At 36.1% G+C, this 18,444-nt stretch overlaps 1 long non-coding RNA gene across 1 annotated transcript; it reads right to left on the minus strand.

Annotated features, from left to right (window-relative positions):
- Positions 1–15,823: 15,823 nt before the first annotated feature.
- On the minus strand, positions 15,824–17,903 carry LOC140985369 (uncharacterized). Its single transcript, XR_012176754.1, has 2 exons — positions 17,762–17,903; positions 15,824–16,033 (listed from the first exon to the last, which is right to left on the minus strand). It is a non-coding gene; the product is annotated as an uncharacterized lncRNA (long non-coding RNA).
- Positions 17,904–18,444: the final 541 nt, after the last annotated feature.

Raw genomic sequence — 18,444 nt, forward strand, 5'->3', positions numbered from 1 at the left:
CGTTGGTTAATGGTGTGGGGAAAAGGGTTTTGCACTTTAAATAGCTAATAAAACACTAACAAGGCTTAGGCCCATTAAATATGTAAATTAGGCCCATTAGTACTTAATTAAAATATTTAAAATAATTTTTCTTGAATAAGTTTGTGAATTTATTAGTCGGGTTGCCAAAACGTTTGTGTTTTTGTTGAAAACCAACACCGATAAAAATTACGTCCCGGCGTATAAAATCACATCAAATTTCTTTATTTTCAAAAATAATAAAAAGCATCACCCTTATTTAAAATAATTAAAAACAATTAACCAATAAAAAAATTTTCTATTTTTCAGCCCTCAGTCTCCGTTCCTCGATCGCAACTCGAATAACCTTTAAAAATACATTTTAATAAAACCATGTAGAAAATATATTTTAAACATGTAAATATGCACAACATAATTAATTTATGCAATTAAAACAAGTAATTAAAATACAAGAGAATTTAATAATTGAATGCATGTGGTTTGCGTGAACCTTTAAATTTTCAAGACGTTACAGGCATGTTCTTGAAGTAATACATGAGTAATTTTATGATTTCAAATACTTCCCATTTATTATTGCTATATGTACATTGTTAGTATCTTATTGATGAAAACATAGCACCATATTCCATTGTTATGTATTAAATATGAAAAGAACTCATGAATATTGAAGATGTGTACTATGTTAAGAACATGAACATGAACATGAAAGGAAAAAGATGGATTTTTACATGATATAGAGCTTGTTGACATCATGGGTGGTTTTAAGTCCACCAAACCTATTGGCCATTATATGTTCATGGGGCGTGGGGTTGCCAAAGGTGCTCCCTGACGTCCAACACAGTAGTAGCTGTATAATAAAGCAAGCACGGTAGAACAGGTCAACTAATGAGGCTCAAGTACAAAAAATAACATGAATATATGCTATAGTATGACATGGTTTAAAGATTCATTGTTGATCACGACTTGATATTTATGTTCCTTCTACGCATATTGATACGTATAAGTGCAAACTTATTGAGTTTTATATACTCACGTAGCTCATGTATTACAGGATCAGGTAATAAAGATATATAGGATGCCGGTTCGCCAATGGATGCTTGTGACGTGCCTCACCTCGACAAGAGCCGGGACGTCTTATTGTATAGCTTCCGCATATGTATTATAATGAATTTAATGTCAGGGTTTGAAACAAGTTTTACAAAGTGTATGTCTATGTGTATAATGATACAGAATATGTTTGTATATAAGGATAAGATTATATGTACATATTGTTATTGTCGCTTGAGTGTTGGTGTATTACATATTGTTATTGTTGCTTGAGTGTTGGTGTATTCAAAATATAGTGACATCATGCCAAAATTTTTATAAACTGTCATATTGATGCCCTTTGTTTAAATTGCTTCATAATATAGATATATCATTCAAATCCTATTTTTATTATGGTAATCATGTCAAGTATAGAGTAAGGGTGTGACATTTTAGAATGGTATTAGAGCCCACGGTTCTTCGACAGGGAAGACACTGCACTTCATCCATATATGGGGAACTCGGCAAGTAAGTATCTTTGTATCCCATAGTTTATGCTAAGTTATGTGTTTCTACGTGACCTATATGTAGGTTAAGATAAAAGACGATGCCACCTAAACGTAAGGTACAAGAAGGAAAGTCATCGAAGGAGAGTCATCTAAGGACAAGGCACCAGCAGTCAAAGGTGAAGGCAATGCTCCACGACCTATAGATGATTTTGCTCAGCTACTCCAACAACAAGCGAAAGTCCATGGAGATCAGATACAGCAATTACTTGAGATGCAACAGACTACTCATGAGCAGGCACACGCACAAGTCATGCTACCCAGACAAGAACTTGTTCAAACAGATGTGTATGATCGTTTTCGACGTCTGAATCCTCCGGAATTCATGGGAAGCACCGATCCCACAGTAGCATAAGAATGTATTAAGTCGTTGGAGTCCATCTTCTCCTACCTTCATATGGAAGATGCTGACAAAGTAACTTGTACCATCTTTTTATTAACAAAACATGCAAGAATATGGTGGGAGAGTGCAAGGGTGACATTACCTGCGATACCATTGACATGGGATACATTTAAATCCACGTTTTACAAAAAATATTTCACTAAAAATGTACGAGCCAAGAAAGCCAGTGATTTCCGTAATCTGAAGCAAGAAACCATGTCAATGGCGGAATACATACAACAATTCAAGGCTGGAGTCCAATATGTACCATATATTGCACATGATGACACAAGTACGGGCGAAAAATTCATGCGGGGACTTCGATCTGAAATTAAAAGAGATGTACGGATGTCGAAGGTTGTTACATATGGAGAGATAATAGAAAGAGCACTTATGGTAGAACAGGATGAGCAAGACATTGACATAGATAGACAACAACGAAGGAAGCAGTACTTTCAAAGGAGCCAAGGAACAGGACAAGGCAAAAAGACTGATAGTAGGGGTACTATACCAGAGGAACCTCGTGGCAAGGGTCTCCCTCCACGTAAAGAACAAGACAGACCACCTTGTCCTAAATGTGGCAAACTTCATAGCGGGGAATGTATGCAAGGTTCCAATGTCTGTTATCTTTGCAAAAAGCCAGGGCATCTCGCTAGGAATTGTCCAGGGAGTTCTGAGAAAGTACAGAGACGCCTTTTCTCCATGACTAAAGAGGAAGTGGATGCGGATACATCGATGATAACTGGTATGTTCTTGATTTCTGGTATTACTGCTATTGTTTTACTAGATTCAGAGGCCACACATTCTTTTATTTCAGAATCGTTTGTAAGCAGACTGGGCATTACAGCAAGTACAACAGAGACACAACTCGCCATAGCTTTACCTTCTGGAAAAGAATTACAGACCGATTAGATTGTGCGAGGGTGTCCAATATATGTCCAAGGCCATCAGATATATGCTGACTTGATAGTTCTGAGGATGACTGATTTTGATGTGATATTGGGAATGGATTGGCTCTCGAGGTACAGAGTTACTATTGATTGTGGCATAAAGATGATCAAATTTGCACCAGTAGGAGCGGAACCATTCACAGTAGCAAGTGCAGGTATATCCTTACCTCTTCAGATAATCTCTTGTATGAAGGCTTGTAAATTACTACAGAAGGGGTGTCAAGGATACTTAGCATCTGTTTTAACTATTGACCTACATGTTCGTGAATTAAAAGATACAGATGTTGTTTGCGAATTCCCAGAAGTATTTCCTTATGATGTAACAAGCTTACCCCCAGATAGGGAGATCGAATTTATGATTGATATTGTGACAGGAACTCATCCGATCTCAAAAGCTCATATTCGATTAGCTCCTACAGAAATGAAAGAATTAAAAGAACAGTTACAGGAGTTACTTGATAAAAGGTTTATTAGACCAAGTTTTTCACCGTGGGGTGCACCTATTTTATTTGTGAAAAAGAAAGACGGTACCTTTCGTCTATGTATCGATTATAGGGAGTTGAACAAAGTGATAATTAAAAACAAATATCCACTCCCCAGAATTGATGATTTGTTAAATCAATTACAAGGAGCTGCTATCTTTTCGAAGATTGATTTACGATCAGGCTATCATCAACTAAAAGTAAAGTCAAAAGATATCTCAAAGAATGCCTTCCGAACCTGGTATGGGCATTATGAATTTCTTGTAATGCCATTTGGACTAACGAATGCACCAGCTGCTTTTATGGATTTAATGAACAGAATTCTTAAGTCATTTTTAAACAGATTCGTGATTGTGTTTATAGATGATATTCTCATTTATTCACGAACTGTAGAGGAGAATCGAGAACATCTTAAATTAGTTTTGCAAACTTTGAAAGATAAACAATTGTATGATAAATGGAAGAAATGCGAATTTTGGCTTGAATAAGTAGCATTCTTGGGTCATATCATTTCAAAAGAAGGCATATTTGTGGAACCAAGCAAGATTGAAGCTGTTAATAACTGGCTACGACCAACTACTGTTACTGAGGTACGTAGTTTTATTGGGTTAGCTCGTTATACCGTCGGTTTATAGCGGGATTTTCCAAGATAGCATTGCCTTTGACTGCTTTAACTTGAAAGAATGTGAAATTTGTATGGAATGAAGCATGTGATCACAGTTTCCAAGAGTTAAAAACAAAATTGACTTCAGCACCAGTCCTTGCGATACCAGAAGGACCATGAGATTTCGTGGTATACATTGATGCTTCGAAACAAGGTTTAGGAGCAGTCATAATGCAGCACGGGAAGGTCATTGCTTATGCATCAAGACAATTGAAGGAATATGAAAAGAATTATCCCACACATGATTTAGAACTGTCAGCAGTGGTATTTGTGTTGAAAATATGGCGCCATTATCTGTATGGCGAACGGTGTGAAATTTACACGGACCACAAGAGTTTCAAATATTTATTCACTCAAAAATAACTGAATATGCGACAACAACATTGGTTGGAATTAGTGAAATATTATGATTGTGTTATTAATTATCATCCAGGTAAAGCAAATGTTGTTGCAGATGCGTTAAGTCGAAAATCCAGTTCTATTGCCACAATGCAAGTACAAGAACAAATCTTATGGGATTTACAGAATTTGAAGATTGATGTTATGCCAAAGGAAACTGCAATCCAATTATCATCTCTCATGGTTCAACCCACACTTGCAGACAGGATCAAGGCAGAACAAAATGCAGATAATGAATTACAACAACTGAGACAGAGAGATGAAGAAAAAGAAAATTTGAACTTTGACTTTAATATGGAAGGAATATGAACATATCGAGGGAGATTGTGTGTGCCAAAGATTTGAAACCATTATTTTGGTGGCCAGGTTTGAAAAAAGACATTGCTCAATTTGTTGCACAATTTCTAACTTGTCAACAGGTCAAAACTGAACATCAAAGACCAGCAGGACTCCTAAAACCACTACCCATTTCTGAGTGGAAATGGGAACACATCACGATGGATTTCATTCTTGGTTTGCCAAGAACACAAAAAGGGTTCAATGCTATATGGGTTATTGAGGATCGACTTATCAAATCAGCTCACTTTTTTCCGGTGAAGACCACATACACGATGAATCAATATGCTGAAGAATACATCAAAGAGATAATGAGACTTCATGGCATCCCAATGTCCATTGTATGTGATAGAGATCCCAAATTTGCGTCTGCATTTTGGAAGACTTTACATCACGCTTTGGGAACTCGATTGTCATTTAGTACGGCGTTTCATCTTCAAACTGATGGACAATCAGAACGAGTTAATCAGATATTGGAAGATATGTTGAGGGCCTATACTATTGATTTTCAAGGCAATTGGGACAGTAAACTACCGTTGGCTGAGTTTACATACAACAATAGCTATCAGTCAAGCATTGGAATGACACCATATACTGCATTATATGGTAGAAAATGTCGCTCTCCGGTACATTGATATGAAGTAGGAGAAAGACAATTATTAGGCCCTGAATTGGTACAACAGACAGCTGAATTGGTAACTAAGATCAGAGAAAGAATGCACACTGCCCAAAGCCGACAGAAAAGCTATGCTGATGTGCGACGTCGTCGATTGGAATTTCAGGTTGGTGACCATGTATTTGTAAATAAATCACCATTGAAGGGCATTTTGCGTTTTGGTAAGAAGGGAAAATTGAGTCCAAGATATATCGGTCCATTTGAAATCTTGGAAAGAATAGGAGACAGGGCCTACCGAGTTGCTTTACCACCGAACTTATCAAATATTCATCGCGATTTTCATGTTTCCTTGCTACGGAAATATTTGGCCAATCCTTCTCACGTTCTTCATTACGAACCATTGGAGCTTGCATCGAATCTCTCGTATGAAGAACGGCCAGTCCAAATCGTCGATAGGAAATCAAAAGTGTTACGAGGCAAGGAAATACCATTGGTAAAACTGGTATGGCGCAATCATGCAATTGAAGAAGCAACTTGGGAGAAAAAAGATGGGATTCAACAGAGATATCCTGAACTATATGATATGTAAAATTTCGAGGATGAAATACTTTGAAGGACGGGAGAATTGTAATATCCGGTTACTCGTACAAATGATAATAATGCGTTTATGTCATGTAATATGTAGTTATTTAGCTCATTATGTTTTACATGTTGATTTAGATATCAATATTGAGATTGAATATGATTTCTAGATTGTCCATGATGTATTGAGAATTAATGTGTCTAAATAGTGATAGTGAGATGTGTAGGTAGAAGTAGTGTAATGAAATTGGTAGGAAATGAGATGAAAATATGGCTGTTTTTACGGGTTTTTAGCACATTGATTGGAATATTTATCTAAATTATGTGAGGCCATAACCATTAGAAAACTAGATGTAATGCTTCAACTTTCATGTTTTGGGTTTTGTCAAAATCATTGTGGAAGACAAGCCAAAAGTGCCCCGAAATGTGTCGTGTATATTGTAATTCTTTCACTAACACATGTTGGGAGAATAAGCATAACGTTTTGTTCATACCTCCAAATGACATGAAACTGGTTGGTGATTCAAACCAAGACATAGGGCTACAACTTATATGTTTACCACTTTTTCAGATTATGGAAGGAAGAAACATGTTTGGAGTGATTTTTGATGAAATAGTGTGTAGAGCCGAAAGCTGCTCGCCCGGGCCAAAGAGAATGTCCGCCCGGGTTGACCTGCACAAAAATTTTGCCAAGAGTTCCTCACCCGGGCGGTAAAAGACGTTTGCCTGGGCGCTACCTCATGTATAAAAAGATAAGTTTCGACTTTCTAAGCTAATCCAACCATTTCTTCACCTCTTTACCAGCAAAACACGAAGGTAACATTCTTCCTCCCAAAAGCTCCCTTCTTCATTCCTTTCATCATTTTGAAGTTAGAATTAAGTTCTCCATCACAACAACTTTCTAAGGGTGTAAGTTTTCTTCTCTTTTAGTTATTATACATGTAGAGGACAAAAGTGGAATGATTTTCACCTAGTTTATACATAGTGATTGGTTTGTTGATGTATTTGACAGTATAGAAGCGAGAAACATCGTCTCAAACCAGTATTCGTACACATGGACTGTAAGTTGGCATGTTCTTGAAGTAATACATGAGTAATATTATGATTTCAAATACTTCCCATTGATTATTGCTATATGTACATTGTTAGTATCTTATTGATGAAAACATAGCACCATATTCCATTGTTATGTATTAAATATGAAAGGAACTCATGAATATTGAAGATGGGTGCTATGTTAAGAACATGAACATGAAAGGAAAAGGATGGATTTATACATGATATAGAGCTTGTTGACATCATGGGTGGTTTTAAGTCCACCAAACCTATTGGCCAATATATGTTCATGGGGCGTGAGGTTACCAAAGGTGCTCCCTGACGTCCAACACAGTAGTAGCTATATAATAAAGCAAGCACGGTAGTACAGGTAAATTAATGAGGCTCAAGTACAAAAATGAACATGAATATATGCTATAGTATGACATGGTTTAAAGATTCATTGTTGATCACGACTTGATATGTATGTTCCTTCTATGCATATTGATATGTATAAGTGCCAACTTATTGAGTTTTATAAACTCACGTAGCTCATATATTACAGGATCAGGTAATGAAGATATATAGGATGTCGGTTAGTCAATGGATGCTTGTGACGTGTCTCACCTCGACAAGAACCGGGACGTTTTATTGTATAGCTTCTGCATATGTATTATAATGAATTTAATGTCAGGGTTTGAAACAAGTTTTACCAAGTGTATGTCTATGTGTCGCTTTGGCGATCTTACCTACCAAATAAAAGGTAATGATACAGAATATTTTTGTATATAAGGATAAGATAATATATACATATTGTTATTGTTTCTTGAGTGTTGGTGTATTACATATTGTTATTGTTGCTTGAGTGTTTGTGTATTCAAAATATAAGGACATCATGCCAAAATTTTTATAAACCGTCATATTGATGCCCCTTGTTTAAATTGCTTCATAATATAGATATATCATTCAAATCCTATTTTGATTATGGTAATAATGTCAAGTATACAGTAAGGGTGTGACAGTTAATGATAGACTAACCCTAATAAATCAACTTCACTTATAACCCATAGAATTCTAGAATCTTCATATAAAGATTTTTGATTTCTTACTCGATAAAAAAATCTTAATATTCGTCCATTGGTAACCTATATTGAATACAACTAATTCCCTTTTGTTTTTATTTCACCCAATATCCCCGTATGAACACCTCTTTTCTTATCCAAATTTTCGAATTTACTGTCAAATCGTAGGTATCGAAAAGTTCTTCGTTTTTTATGCTTAAAGTTTTTCCAGAAAATCGACCGAAAAGTCGCAGAAATTAAAATTACAGCAAATTTCGAGTTTAAGATCCAAAAACGTTTCAAAAATCGATCCAACAAATTTGTGCTCAAACTTTGTACATCATACATGGATTTTTACGCATAATAAACATCACAACACATAATATGACGAGATCGACACAAGAATAATAGAATATACATGCCTTTTGATATTTAAAATTACCGAACCGATGATACCGAAGGGGGAAAGATGCGAGGTTGATCCGGGACGAATGTGGCACGATTTATCTTTGAAGAAAACGGACGAAAATTGCTGAATTACTTGAAGAGGGAGGGGCGGCTGCTACTTAGACTTTGAAACCTAATTTTCTCTCAAAATATGAAGTGTAAAAAACCAAATGAAGTGTGTGTGTGTGGGTCGTGTATGGGTGTGTGTAAAAGTGTGAGTGTGCGTGAGTTTAGGTAATAATTAGGGAATAAAAATTTCTTAATTAAAAATTAACCACTAATTAAATGTTAGTCAAACACTAACTTTACTAAAAATCCAATAATTAAAATAAAATGCACATGTACTAAATCTTTAAAAGTTTAAAATCATAAAAATCACCTAATAAATAAATTAGGCTTTAAAAAATGCTAAAACTTAATAAATCATTTAAAATGCCTCATTCTTAACTTAAAATAAAATACCACGTTTTAAAATTGCCAAAATCATCGCCGGTCTCTTTTCCTCGATCCCGCATCGAATAATCGCCTGAAACATGAAACTCAAGAAAATAATTAACGTGCATCACATAAACATAAATAATTGTAAATAATGTAATTTCATAAATCATGCATCTTAAAAATCATTTTAAACTTAATTAAATAATTTAACAATTAAATAAATGCATGGGTTTTACGTGTACTAATTTTGGGCTCTATATTTCAGCTTTTTGTTTGACAATCTCCTTTTTTAGACTCAACATTTCAACTGACTCGTCAGTTTCAGTTTTATTGTCTGTGATATCAGTTTGCTCTGTTTCAGCTTTTCGAAGGAGCGAGCAAGTTTGTGATACTCATTCACCATGTCATGCAAAGTGTGTATGAGTTCTTCTCGTGTAAAATCAGTAGAGCTGAAGTCAATTACTTGTTCGCTTGTTGACTCCAGTTCATCCTCATTTGCCATTAAGCATTTAACTACTTCTTCATCAGCACTTGAACTGTCTGAGCTTTTAGAATCTGACTAATCATTTTCAGTTTTCGCCCATTTAGATTTGCTCTCTTCAGCAAGCAGAACCTCGTGCTTCTTCTTGAATGATCTCTTATCATTTTTGTCTCTTCTCTTGTACTCAACCGATTTCTTTCTCTTATCAGTTGAATTTCTGTTGTCCTTCTTTGGTTTTGGACAATCAGCAATAAAATGACTTTGCTTTCCGTAGTTGAATCAAGAGTTTGGTTCTTCCTTGGAGTTGTTCTTCTGATAGTTTCGTTGGTAAGAACCCTGATTTCTCCACATGAATTTTCCAAATTTCCTTACAAATATTGACATTGCTTCATTACTTAGTTATCTGCAGATTTCTCAACTGAACCTGTTGGTTCCAATTTGTGAGCACTTAGAGCGGTAGTAGCTGTTGGTGTAAAAGGTTCTCCTTCTCTTGTTTGCACTCAAACTCGTAGGAATTTAGATCAGCAAATAAATCATGAAGTTCGACCTTATTTATGTCCTTTGATTCTCGCATGGCTATGGTCTTAACATCTCATTCCTTGGGAAGACCTCGGACCACCTTAAGTACAACTTCTTTGTTTGAATACACTTTTCCCAGTACATTCAGTTCATTTATGATGCCGCTGATTCTCTCATCATATCCGTGCATAGACTCTTCAGTCTTCATTTTATTGTTATCAAACTTCTGAACTGCAACAGAGAGTTTGTTCTCTTTAGTCTATTCATTTCCCTCGCACAGCTGGATTAATTTTTTCCAAATTTCTTTTGTTGTCTTGCAGATCTTGATCTTACTAAATGTCACCTTATCCAAGGTTTTATATATAATATCTTTAGCCACATTGTCTAAATTGGCTTTCTTTTTATCTTCGGCTGTCCAGTCCTCACGTGGTTTCTCGATGCACTGAGGAGCACCATCAGTTATAGCCACTACTGTATTTTTTTAGAATATTTATTGGTCCGTCAGTTATGACGTACCAAATATCACCATCTTGTGCAGCTAGATGAGCCTACATCCGAATCTTCCAGTCTTCAAAGTCCTCTCTAGAAAACATTAGGATTTTTTTGTAGAAAGATATGGTAATCAGATTTAGTAGGTAAGAGATATTCAGAAACAAATTTCAACCGCTCTGACACCACTTGTTAGGATCGGTTGGGTGAGAAAAAATTGTTTAGAAGGGGGTTGAATAAACACTCTACAATTTTCTCACTTCTTCAAAAATTTAATCAGGTTAGAAAAAACTGAGTTCACGCATCTTATTGTCAATGTCAATCAGTTAACTTAATAAAAGTGCGGAAATAACCAAAAGACAGATAGAATATAATAGGTAAGAAAGAACACACGATTTTGTGGATGTTCGGAGATTTCAAATACTCCTATGTCACCCTTTCTATCTCGAAGATAGGATATTCACTAAAAGACTTTGATCGATTCAACGATTTGTACGAACCCACTTCAGTTTTGACTTAACACTGCCAAGATTGAAACTCTTAGTCTCAATACAATTTATCAGTAAGCAACTGATGTGTGATTTTCTAGCACAACTGATCTTGATAAGATCAAATAATACAACAGTGAATGTTTTTTATCTTAGCTCAAATATATAGCCTGAAAGTTATTGATGTGTATAATAAGCATGAGCTTTTTGAGAGTGATTTTGAAAGAATTTGTTTAAGTTAGAAGATGAATAACTTTGTAACTGATTCGGTAACCTATCTTCAGCTGATCTTCTTGGCTATTTATAGGCTTTGCTTCCAACAGTAACAATGAATGCATTTTGAATCTTTATATACGTTGATAGCCAAGTCAACATCTTTCTGACAATCGTACACTGTAGCTATTTTGAAATGCGGAGTTCCCACTGCATGTTGCAGTCTGCTTTTGTACAATTGTCGTTTGATAGCTACGTTCCTTAACTGATGACGTGTAAACCCGATTACTTAGTTTATCCTTTTTAGCCGATAGGATAAACTGATGGTTGTGTAACTGATCAGTTTTCAACTGATCTTTCAGTTGTCCATACGACTTCAGTTAACTTATGTCAGTTCAGTTGCCCTAGATTATTTATTGATCTTCAGTTCGGGCAACTATAAGTTATGAAACTTTTAGTTCAGTTACCCTTAGTTTTCTTGATCAGTTGTTTAATCTATTCACGCTCAGTTTGTCAAACTCCGAAATTAAGTTTCCAACAATTTCTCCCTTTTAGGTGTTTGAAAAAACTTGGAATCTGTGAACTGATCAAACTGAACTCTTGTAGACAATTTATTGAAGACTCATTCAATGTACAAATTCGTACAAAGAATAAAAGAATATTTGATTCAAAGAATCTTTTAGTTTGAAAATCTGCCAAAATTCTCAAATGAATATTAGGACGGTCTTCTAACTGATCTGGACTTCTTCATTTCTTTGCTCTTTTATCATCTGGTCCTTGATTAGTCGGTTGACTTGGCATTTTCTTATAAGCTAACTCCTGCTGTTTTTCTTCCTCTTCCCCCTTTTTGTCAAACCCATCAACTTTGCTGGATAATATACGGACTTCCGAGGAGACATTGGATATAGCATTCAAAATATATTCTTGCATCCGATCCATTCTCTTTGTCACGACTGTTTCCAAAAACTCAATGCAATTTTTTAACATGTCTAGAGTCTGGAAATGTGCTTGAACAGTCACTCGGTCTTTCCTTAATTGATCTAGTTGGAGAAATAAGGAAGTGTTATCCTTTGTAACCTGATGTAGGTTCTTCATTGTCTTCTTCTTGAAAGAATCAATCTTTAAAGTGTGCATCAATTGGGTTGACTTTACATCAGAAATAGATGACACTAAATGATGAAGGTTGGACTGAATGTCTTCTATCATGGAATCAGTAGCCATTGGTATCTGAGGAGAAAGAGCTTCATATGATTACGGTACTTGCTCCTTGTCTGCTTCATTAAAAATCACTAAGGTCCTATGTGATGATTCAGTCACAACCGTAACCCTTTCTATAACAATTTCTTCAGTTATCTCCAGTTGAGGTTCTTGAGGAGGAGTGAAAAACTGAGCAGCAGTTGAGCTGATAGGCTCTTCAGTGGTTTATCGGCTGACACATCAGTTGGCACTTCTTCATTTAATTCAGAATGCAACTGGGCCATGTCAGCTTTATCTTGGACCATTTGTTCAGTCGTGGCAGGCAACTGAACTGGTTCTAGAATTTCTTCTAAATTAGCCTCTGAGGCTATTTGCTCACTTTTGCTATGGTCTTCAACTGTTTCTTCAGTTAAAACATTCAACTGGATGTCAGCAACAACTGATTTTATCACTTCATCAACATTTGCCAATGACAACTAAGCTTCGGTGTAAAGTTGAAGACCTACTGGAGGAGATGGAGAAGCAGAAGAGGATGGTAAAGCATCCTTGGAATAAGAATCAGTTGCTTGCTTAGATTTTTCAGCAATTGCTTCCTTGGATGACTCTGGCTGATGAGTTGACGATTCATCCTGCTCTTCTGAGGATGAGCTCTGGGAAATTGATGGAATAATCAATTGTTGACTCATTTCCCAGTCTTTGATCTTCATCTGCAATGTGAGGAGATCAAAGTCCAACTGTTCATAAAGTGCTTTGTCATTGAAGGCAGTTGGACTGGTAGGATCAAAGTTTGTGCGTAGCTAAGCTATGATTTGAGCTAGCTTTTTGGCACACATCTGATCAAAGAAATAAGTCTTCCTCTCCAGCGCTTGAGCAATCATAGTAGCTTTCACTACTTTGAGGACTATTGTTTCCAAAGCGATGAATTTATCAAAAACTTTTGCCTTCTGCACACTACGAGAAAAATGGCCTTCAACAACGCTTTTTCATAATTTTCGTAGAAGAGATTTTCTCCGATTCAGTTTCAGATTCGCTCACAATCAATTTTTTCTTCATTGTTTTCTTTGGTTTAGCCAAGCCCTTTGTCTTCTTGATTTGTTTGGGAGCTGCCTGCATCCCAATCTCCTTTTTAATTTTTAAAAACTGCTCGAGAGATATGTCCAGCTTTGTCTTGGGTGGCTGAACATTCTTCGCAGTGAAGACTTTGAATTTGGATGATTTTTCAGCTGAATCATCCAACAAACCTTTGTGCTTAAGAAGGTAACTGATTTGCACACCATACCCTTTGGACTGTTTGGATGACTGGACCATGTTCTTCAAAATGGTGAACATGATGACAAACCAGTTCATCTTGCGTCCATTTACTAGAGAAGCCATGATTTGAAATTTTCAAGGGTTAGGGCAGCGATAGAACCTGCCTTGGCGAGAATACCCTTTGCTACTATGTCCGACATCGACTGATATACATACTTTAGCTCTTTCTTAGGATCGAAAAATTTTATCTTTTTCCCATTAGCAGATAAAAGTATTTGCATCTCCTCAATGTCAGCAGCTTTAACTTCAGAGAAGTGTAAAAGACCATCTGAAAGAAGTTGGAAGATTGTTTTGAACGATTCTTCATCAATAATCAGCAATGTTCTGTTGACAGACGTCGTGATTTTGCCATCAGTAGAGACGAAGCTGTTATTGTAGAAATCTTGAACTTCTTTTGAATAAATTTCCTGAGTGGATGACCCAAGAAATTTCATTAAGCCAGCAACTTCCAATTTCAGAAAAATGCTTTGAAAGGATTCATCCATAACGGAAAAGATTGAATCGAAGTCAATAGCCATATCATTAAGCATGTAAGCGGGAACTGAAGTTGCCATTTTCTGAGTAGTTTGAGAATCTACGTAAGAAAAAGCTTTGATAATTGATATGCTCAGTAAATCAAAATGCTCGTAAGAAACTGAAATTAAGCGGGTTCATTTCTTATGTTGGTGACTGTTCGAATTTTTGGACATGTATCAGTCCAAGATAAATCGAGTTAAAACGTATTTACGTTGTGTGTAATCGTGAACAAAAATACTTGAACTACATGTGGCCACGTGTTCAGTTTCTATTTAATGAAAGACATAATTAAATGTGTAATCAAATCAGTCCTATCATTTAATATGGAATATTTAGATTTGTTTAATTAATTAACTTATGGATAAGATCAGTAATGTCAATAACTAAGTGATCAGTTGAGAACTGAGTCGTCTCAATTGAAGACGAACCGACTATTGTTTTATCAGTTAATTAATTAAATATCGTCATTCATCCTAAATAAATGCATAAATAAAGAAATTTTATTTTTTGAAATTAAACGATGGTGATTATAAATGCGTAAATATAAAAGAAATCTAATTCTCAAAAGATGAATCGTCAGGGGTAATGATTGCGTCTCTTCAAATTCCTCGAAACTTGGCTATAAATAAGAGTAACAAAGTTAGTCACCAAGTATCAGCAGATTAAACGGTTGAAGAGATAACAATGGACAAGGCAGGAAGCTCAAAGCAGTCGGATCTGGCAACAGAGTACATGGAATCAGCCGTTGATCCGAGAAAGATAGCACTGGAGGATAGTGTCTTTGAAAAGATATTATTGTTCTGGATGAAAATCCAGGACCTTCAGTCTTTCTCCAAGGAAGAGCTTGTTGCTACTCCCAAAAGAGTGGCAACAATCAGAAAGTATCGGTGGCGTCTTTGCGTCACCGATAATGTAGACATCTTCACTGAAGAAGGTTTTTACCTTCTGATGCTCTTCAAGGAGCGGAAAACTCTGAGAAAGATTGCTATCTCAGAGGACTTCCTAAGGACCTCTATTGGAGGAATAACCATGTGGTTGTCCTCCTAGAGGTCCGCAGTAAAAAAAAATCTCCCTTGTACGCTGCAATTATTATAAATAAAATTTTTATTATATTTATTGTTGTCTTTCTTTTACTACTTCGTTATTTTCTGCATATAAACTGGTAATTCATGAATAATCAACAAAGATAAATAATAAAAAAAATAATATAAAGACAAATCAATTAAACCAAGAATATTTTGAAAGTAAGAGAACTTAGTCTCGGGAAGTGTCTTAGTGAAGATGTCAGCAGCTTGTTGTTCAGTTGAAATGTACTCCAGCTTTATTGCCTTCTTCAAAGCATGATTAATGAAGTGATGTCTGACATCAATGTGTTTTGTCCTGGGGTGAGGACATGTATTGTACGTAATCGCAATAGTTCTTGTATTATCGCACAAGATTGGTGATTCCTCTGCAATGATTCCATAATCCTTTAGTTGTTGCTGAATCCAAAGCAGTTGAGCGCAGCAGCTTTCAGCAGCTAAATTGTAGAGGCCTCTAAATACGCACTTGAAAATTTGCAGAAAATTTAAAATTTTTCTTTTTAATTAATTAAAATACCTCATTCATAAATAAATAACTGATAAAAGTTTAACCATTCAAAATAGCAGCGGAAGTAAATGTTTGTTTGCAAGATAATAATTTAAAACAATTCAACAACGAAGAAATTTGTTTGAGTCAAAATAGTAAATGCTAAAAACATGAGGTCCTCGGGTTCCACTACTGCCGACCCAAGCTAGCTCACTGGTCCCCGCCCTCGGTCCCTGCATCATCGGTACCTACAACAATCAAGTCTAGTGAGTCTAAAGACTCAGCATGCATATATCGTAAATAACGAGTAAATAAATAATAAAATTGCATGCAAGTGAAAATATCATGTCGTGAGGCATAACGTAAAATATCGTGTCATGATTAATTATAATACGTGCATAACTGAACTGAAAATCATAGTGAAAATGTTTGCTCCTTGGAGCCCTGTAATGAAATAACTTGTAATAATTTTCTTGGTGAGATTATGGTCTACGCAAGTGGCCCCTGAACTGAACTGAACTGACCGGTAACTGGCGACCGGGTGGTACCAAACTGAACTGACCGGTAACTGGCGACCGGGTGAAGTAATAATCCATGATAGTAAAGTGACCACAAGCAATATCGCATAAATCTCAAAATGAATATTTTGCACGTAATATAATTAAATAACATAATTGAATATGAACAATTTCGATTTTCTTGCATTAAAATCATGTACTTGTTATATTTAAAAATACCTATATGGCTTGAATGAAGAGTGAAAGAAGATATAAACATGCCTTGGTTTGTTTTGACAGAAAACAAACAAAATAACGACGCAGCGTGGCGGAGACGGAGTGCTCTTCACTTTCTTACTTTTTCTCTCGTAATTCCTTTAAACCAAGCATGCACCATAATTATTATAATAGCGAAAAAAATCGTAAACATTATGCATGAACATTTAAAAATATCATGATTTGTGCTCAGGGTGCTGCTAGGACTAAAATCTCACCCCGGGTGCAAAATGACCATTTTGCCCCTGAAATCCCAAAAATTATCGTTTCAACCCTGGACCTCTAAAATTGACCCGAAGCTTACCAAATTCCTTAAAATATCCCAAAACATATTTAAAATCATCCCTAGACGTAAACTCGAGCTCATTTTATAACTGAACCGAATTGTTTTAAAACTTGGACCGGGGTTCCGGTTTTGACCCGAATCGAACCGAAACTTAATCAAACTTTTCCCAACTTTTTACCACACTTAGTGAACATCTAAAAGGTCTTAAAGATCTCAAATTCAGCCCTTAGACACTTGAATAAAGTCATGAATGGTTGCTGGAAAATTCCAGCAAGCTTCCCACCTATTCGAACCCTTTTGTGCATCACCTATCCCAGCTTTTGTCCCTAGCCCAAAACCAACCGGACCAGCCATGACCCGACCTTCCCTAAACCACCCTAGGACTCCACTGGACCCAATGATACCACGGCTACACTCCCATGCCATAAACGCAGCTCACTCGATCGAAGGGCACCTCGAAGGCACGCATTACCAACTTCCAACCACTTGCTCGTTCGGCTTCGTGGTTGGTGCCAGCGATGGCCGAGCCTTTCTAAGCCGTGGTTCAGACCTCCCAGGGACTGTTCCGTGGCTTGGTTTGGCCCTTGCAATGCTGGTCCCTGTCACTCCACCGATCTCACCATCTACAAGCCCCAAAACCTCAATAACTTAGCCACACCTTACTTAACACTACAAGTCCTCACCTCCAGCTTATAAAACCTCTATTTTATGGTGATGGCAGTCCCTCAACGCACAACACAGCAGCCTCCTTGCATATATTCAGAAAAACATGAGAAGAGAACAAAAGATGCATGTATTTAAACCAAGAACCGAGAGATTTCCATGATATGCACCGGATCGAGAATTCCATCAACAAATAAACATACTACAGCAGGTATATAGCATATATGATGCAGCAATAAAAGTAAGTGGCGTGCCTTGATGTTTCCTACGCAAGAACGTCGAAGAAATGAGCAACGGGGAAGCGCCGGAGAATTTTGCTTGAAGAAATGAACTTGGCCGAGAGTTGCATCCATGGAGATGCTGAAACTCACGTGAAATGTTGAAGGGGAGATGGAGTGTCGGCTGATGTAGATTAAATAGGTGTAGGGTATCAAATAGTATATTAGTTAATTAGGTAATTATCAAGATAATGAACCATAGTTATTAATTAAAAAGTTTAAAAGAGTTTTAGGCTCAATAAACTTAAAATTAGACCCATTAAATCCAAACATACTCCCGAAAAATATTTCGTGTTGGAAAGTTTTTGAAAACATTAACCGAACCTTCAAAAAGTTCCCCGATTCGCTAAAATTTACGTACCGGTTAAAATAAAATCTTGCGGGTAAAATACCCCCAAAAATCTCATTTTTTGAAAAATACACTTCAAAACACCTTATATTAATTAATAAAAATAAATCATGTAATTAAAATAATTTTCCTGAAAATTCTCCGGTCCCCGTTCATCGTTCGAGCGTGAAATGCAACTTAAAAATCTTTAATGCATGAACCTATAAAATTTCATGAAATAAATTCTATTATGAAATAATTATGTATGAACTTTAAATAAATCATGAATTAAAACACAACTTAATGAAATAAACATGCATTTAATGCTTTA

Source organism: Primulina huaijiensis, chromosome 9 (genome assembly GCF_012295235.1).
Source record: "Primulina huaijiensis isolate GDHJ02 chromosome 9, ASM1229523v2, whole genome shotgun sequence".
NCBI lineage: Eukaryota > Viridiplantae > Streptophyta > Magnoliopsida > Lamiales > Gesneriaceae > Primulina > Primulina huaijiensis.